This window comes from Rhinolophus ferrumequinum, chromosome 14 (assembly GCF_004115265.2).
Source record: "Rhinolophus ferrumequinum isolate MPI-CBG mRhiFer1 chromosome 14, mRhiFer1_v1.p, whole genome shotgun sequence".
NCBI lineage: Eukaryota > Metazoa > Chordata > Mammalia > Chiroptera > Rhinolophidae > Rhinolophus > Rhinolophus ferrumequinum.
This window is the reverse complement of record NC_046297.1, coordinates 17,329,358-17,335,679: the sequence shown is the minus strand read 5'-3', so window position 1 is coordinate 17,335,679 and position 6,322 is coordinate 17,329,358.

The following is a 6,322-nucleotide window of genomic DNA, read 5'->3' as shown; positions in this document are numbered from 1 at the left end:
TGAGAATTTGCATGGAAAGCATTATGGAAAACTCTGGGAAGACATACTTTCTTTGGTGCTGATATATTTGAAAGATATTTTTGAGTCTAGTTTTTGAATTGATGGGAAATGAATAGACATATATGTACAATGTTAAGAAGCTAAACATCTCACTTAAATCCATAGCAGAAGTAATCAGTCCTATTTTAGTGGAAATAGCATGAAAAAAACTGAGTTTTCTAAATGTTCTCCACTCACTCAAAATCTTCCAGACTTAAAAATTCAAGTCATAAAATTTCTGTAATATGACAAAATCTGGAATTTTCTATTAATTTTGTGAGACATAAGCCAGAATGCCCTCCTAATGTATAGAGGGTGTGTGATACTTGGATCCAGAGAGATGTAAAATAAAAGAAGAAATTCAAGTGTAGAATGGGCACCTTGCACCATCAGAAGTAAAGCATAATATCAGCAGTACCATATTAGCATTTTTTCTGCATTAGACTTTAAGCCATTATCAGAGTAGACCATGACTTAACAGCACTCAAAGTAGATGGTTATTTACATTGGAAAAATAAATAGTTGTTTAATCTCATTATAAAAGATTGGTTAGTGTTTTATTTTTTCTTTAATTTTCCAGTTGATTGTTATGGCATTATATAATCCCATCACAATTAGAAGAAAACCACTGGGGAATTATTCTAGAAAAGGAAAACGAGTTAATGCTCAATGCCTTAACTTGCTAAATGATATAACAGCTTAGTGGGAAAATGCCTTGGATACAGCATCCTCTCCCTCTCGGTCTTCCTCTTCCTCTCCTTCTCCCTCTCTCTCGCTTTCCCCCCTTCTTCGCCTCTTTCTCCTCCTCCTCCTCCTCCTTCTTTTTTTTTTTTTTTGCTTTCTCCTTTAATGGCTTCTTCTGTGGTGAAGGGTAAGCTTCTCAACAGCAAAGAGACAGCAAACACAGAAGTTAGGCACACAGACTTGGTAGCCACATTATCTGGGTTTGAAACCCAGCTTGACTACTGATTAGTTGCGTTATGTCGGGCATGTCCCTCAAGCTTTCTATTCTTAGTTTCTTTATCTGTAAAATGATGATACTAGTGGTTACCTCATAGGATTGGTATGAAGGTTAAAGGAAATAGTATATGTCAAACACTTTGAACAGTGCCTGACATATAATACATGTTATATGTGTTTGCCAATATTATTAGTGGTAAATCATTTTACAGCACACAACATATTAGGGATTTTTAGAGTAATTTATTAGTTCTCATTGCTAAAGAATATCCTTATATGTTGCTTTTACTTCAATTATTTTTCACCCTTAGTTTAGAAAATAAATACCTTAATTTTTGTTGACCTCTTCTGAGCCTTTTGCAGAATGAGGGCATCTGGGACATTTTCACTAAATCACTCGTCAGAAGGTCCATTACCATTAGTTGAACTAACGGCTACTGGCACCATTCGCTTAAATCAACTAATGGGCAGCAGCAATTTCTTCAGCCTTTCTTTTAATGAGTGACTTTTTTCTTGCTTGGATCCTTGTGTTGGTTTAAGTGTAGATGAATCACTGAGGATTTCTTTCTCTGCTTCTATATATTTTAAAAATCTTGACAAATGCACATTTCCTTCGCTAGTCTCAATGCATACCTTTTAAAAGCCTCAAAGCCACTACTCAAAGAACAGGAGGAAGAAAAGCAAACTACTGGAGGTGGGGAGATGGAGAGTGTACTTGCGTGGCGCTTCTCTGATTGTCTGTAGTGAAGTACCAACTTTCATTTTGTTTTTAAATTTCCACCCCGTTGCTGACCAATGCTTTTATGAAATACAGTACATTGAACTTCTAAGAAATATGATCATGCAGTTGGATGACTTGGCAATCCCAAACTGTTGTAAAAGTTTCTAGGTACCCTCATAAATCAAGCATATATCTTGAAATGCATTGTTAACAAACCTGGGCTGGCACTGACATAGAGTATATTCAGATAGGCATGTTTATGAGAGTTATTTTAGAATATCAAACTTAGTTTCTTAAATGAGGGGCAACAAGTTTACACCATCCTTCACAGAGTTGGTTTTATATAATTACTTATTTGTCACTCGGTATTTAAAGTCTAATTTGAAATCTAACCTATAGTAACAGAAAACAGATCAGCATTTGTCTGCAGCCTGGTGTGGGAGGGTATTGACTGCTAAGGATTGGGGAGAACCCGAAATGTTCCATTTCTTGTTTGTGTCGGTGGATAGATGCATTTTGAAACTCTGAATTGTATGCTTATAATGAGTGCATTTTATTAAATGTAAGTTATATTTCTCTTTTTAACGTTTTTAAATTAGTTTCAGGTGCACAAAACAATGTAATAGTTAAGACATTTATCATTTATATCCCTTACACAGTGACAACCCCTCCATCCACTACCCCTCTGACATCGCACACAGTGTAAGTTATATTTCAATAAAGGTGGATAAAAATACAGACTTTTGAAAGTCTGTCTTTGGGAGGAGTGAAGAAGCAAGGAGGGATGTACCCAGTCCTCCCTTGACCTCTTTAACGTAAGGTCATATCCTTCCACTCTGCTCCACACCGTAATCTCATGATCCACCACACACGAAGTGGCACTGCTTTGTGACAAGCACTTCATGGGGTTGGAAGGTCCTGCACATGATAAAAGTGGACTTGGTTCTCATTGTCTGATCTTTCTTGGTTGGCCTGGAAAAGTCCTTTCTATTTTCACAAAAGCCATCTCTTTAAAATAAGACAATTCTGAGTTATTGCATAAGAAACTTTAGACTTCTTTTAAAACTTATTTTATTGGCCAAAGGTGAAATAAACTTGGGTTCCTCAAAAAGCAATTTTAAATTAACATTTTAAAATACTTGAGAAGGTTTTAGCAAGTTATGCAATACATAAATATATTTGGTGAAGGAATAGCCATGCATGTAAACTTGAAATTGATCTCTATAAGAAAAATCACAGAATAAATATACAAAGCCTCTCCATAGTCTTTATATTACAGATATACTCATTATTTCATTTCTAGCAATAAAACTCTTCTTAATACAAATTGAGAATAATGACTGATTACTCAAGGAAGGCTAAGAATACATTTTTCTCTGCCATATTTACAAGCAGGTAATTCCACATTATGCATGAAATGAGCAGTAAAAAGTCTTTTCACCAACAAACCAATGTATTATGGATTACCTAGAGCCTCAGATTAGATGGGAAAGTCATTTTTACCCCAAATATTTTATGGGAGTGCACATTTAAAATTGCGAAAATTTACTATCTTTCTATATCTGTTTACTGCATATCTAACTATTTATCTATTTTTCTATTTGTCTGTCATCCATATAGGCATGAGAGAATTATTTTCTTTATGTCTTTGGGGTTGTTGCACTATTTGCAACAATTGAGTTGTACATTAAGAATAATACTTGCTTTGTTCTGATTATGTTTATTGCATAGAAAAGTGTGAGAAAAAATAATTTTACTCTTAAGCCATAATACAGAGATAACTAGTCTTAATATTATAGTGTATATCTTACAATTTTCCCCCATTGACTACATATACATATGTAAAGCTAACATTTGATGTTATAGCACTTCTTAGGTGTAGATATAGTTGGCTTGAACATTCACCCGAATTCACACTACTATATTATTGATAATGAATTACTTAATCTAGTAGTTATCTATTTTATTTGACTTCACTTTTAAAACATAAATAACAAAAATAAAGTTTTGTTTCCCTAACAAAGGACTTTAAAGGAAACATGAAAAGAAAATAAAAATGAGATTATAGAATGATCAACCATATACACTATACAATAATAGAGTCAAAAATTAGAAAAAGGTTATATTGGTACTTTGCACTAGCCCATCTAGATCAACCCTTTAAAAAGTAAAAGAAGTATATAAAAAACCTTCTACGTTCAGCATTGTAAGAGAGAATCAGATTGGAGCAAATGGGAGCCCAGAGACAAGCTCAATACTCAAAGATACTTTCATTTGCTAATATAGAAGTTTGTGGAGCTGTGAGTTTGACAGCAAAAGAAATGGAAGTCAATTACAGGGCACTTACAGTGGGGAGTAAGATAACTGACTTGCCGTCCTCCCCACTGGAAACACACACATTAAGCTGGGATTCTGAAGGGCTACTTTCACAGGATAAGAGTGAACCAAAGATAAAACAGCCCTCGCTCCTACGTGTAGTTCTTGTTTTCATTATGAGAACCTCAATCTTTGAACTTAAATTAAGCTACTCCTGAAGTGTAATGTCACTTGGGTTCTAGAGAGAAAAACAAAAAACACAACTTCCTGTAGGAAAATATCCTCTTTTAGTCTTCAAATTAAAAATAAATAAATAAATAAAATATGTAATGGGATGACAGAAAAACATCCAGCTATAGAAAGAATACACTGTGAACAATAATCTGCATAAACAAAGTAAAAAGCCCCACAAATTTCAAATATAGAAATTATTAGAGACAAACTATAAAACAGTAATGCTTTCTATGCTTAGATATATAGAAGTAAAACTTGAAAACATCTACAAGTAGAAAAGTGTAAACAGTGACATAGTAGATTTAAAGAAGAAATCAAGAATTAATAGATAGGTTAACAACAGATTAGGCAGGACTGAAGAGACAATTAATAAACTAGAAGACATATCCAAAGAAATTATCCAGCATGAAGCATGTAGAGATTAAAACATGATTAAAAGCACAGAAAAGAATGCAAAAGACATAGAGGATGGAGTGCAAAAGTTTAAATATGAGTCCCTGAAAAAGAGGAGAGAAGGATGAGCAGAAACAATATTTTGAAAAGATGACAGTTTTATATCTAACTATTGCATTGTTTTGTACACCTGAAACTAATTAAAAAAAGATGACAATTTAAAAAAATCATTTCATGACTTAAAAAACTCTAAATCCTAAGTAGGATAAATAAAAATAAATATATACAATGACATAATAAAATGCTAAAAATAAAATCAAAGAAAAACTTCTTAAAAGTATTCTGAAAATAGATTGCCCCAGCAGAACGGCACTAAATGAAAATGATCCCAGATACAACTCTGAGATGCAAGAAATAACCAATAATCAAGGAATCAACATGGGAAATCTGACAATTTTCAAAAACATCTATTCAAAATATATAGCACAATGAATTCACTGCAGAGTTCTTTTGAAGAGTTCCCAGTCTTTAGTCAAGGGACTCTTTGTCTATGAGTTAATTAGCATCTAGAAGTTGAATAAGGATTACAATTTTCTATTGTGGTAGCTGAAGAGTGCTTCTGTTCCCCAGATACGGATTTTTTTCCCATACAAACAAAGCAGGACATTATCGAGCTACTTATATATATTGGTTCCAGGAAATTCTCGGTCAGTTATCCATCATCAATAAGATGGTGCTCAGAGCATGTGATTACCGTGTGGCTCCCTGCTATTTATTAGAGTAACCATGTTCACTTTGCCTCTGTTACTTAAATGCTGCTACTTGACTTTTTACAGTCTGAGGTCGTTACATTCTTTATATTCTTTTCATGACAGCAGCAGTGCAGTCACTCAAAACCTTACACTAAAAGGAATTTGATTTTTGATGAATGGAGTCATAATTTAATTAGCTAGATTTATTGATTTATTGATTTATTTTGCCTGTTTACTCTATGAAGCTCTAAATTCCCATGGGCTTATTACTGGGAATTGTACTGCTTTCTCCTTTATCTCAGACAGATGACTAGTTCCAAATTCCCCTATTTCCTTGGGAGTCTATTATTTACAACTCACTTTTTAGAAATAATTTCTGTGTCGGCTAGGATTTTGAATGCAACAACAGTAATTTCTTAGCAAAGAGAGGGATTTCTCAGAACACTATTGGAGGAGCTCACACTAATGATGGGAGTTGGACCACACACTTGAAAAGCAGGGGACAGTTGTGCTGAGACAGGAACAGAGATGTCAGAGTCCACTGTGGTCATGGTTAGAGAAGGAGGTCCACTCTTAAGAAATGATTACTCTCAGCATGCATTTCCTGCTTTTCATCCTGCCAGACTTCTAGACACAGCAATTGAACGGAAATAAATGCATATCTATCCTTCAAAATATTTAAAGACTTTTATTAAAAGTTGTCTCCATTATCTCTAAAAAGAGTTTTTATATTCCAAATGTTCGCTCTATTAGAAAGAAGCACAAGAGAGCAGAGACGAATAATTATCTTCTCTTCAAGCATGACCTTCTTTGAGCCATTTAGCAATATTCTCCATGAAATAATTAAGTGTAATTGGGACACCAGATATGTAGACTTCTGCTAAACAACCAATCTGAAAGGTTGTGT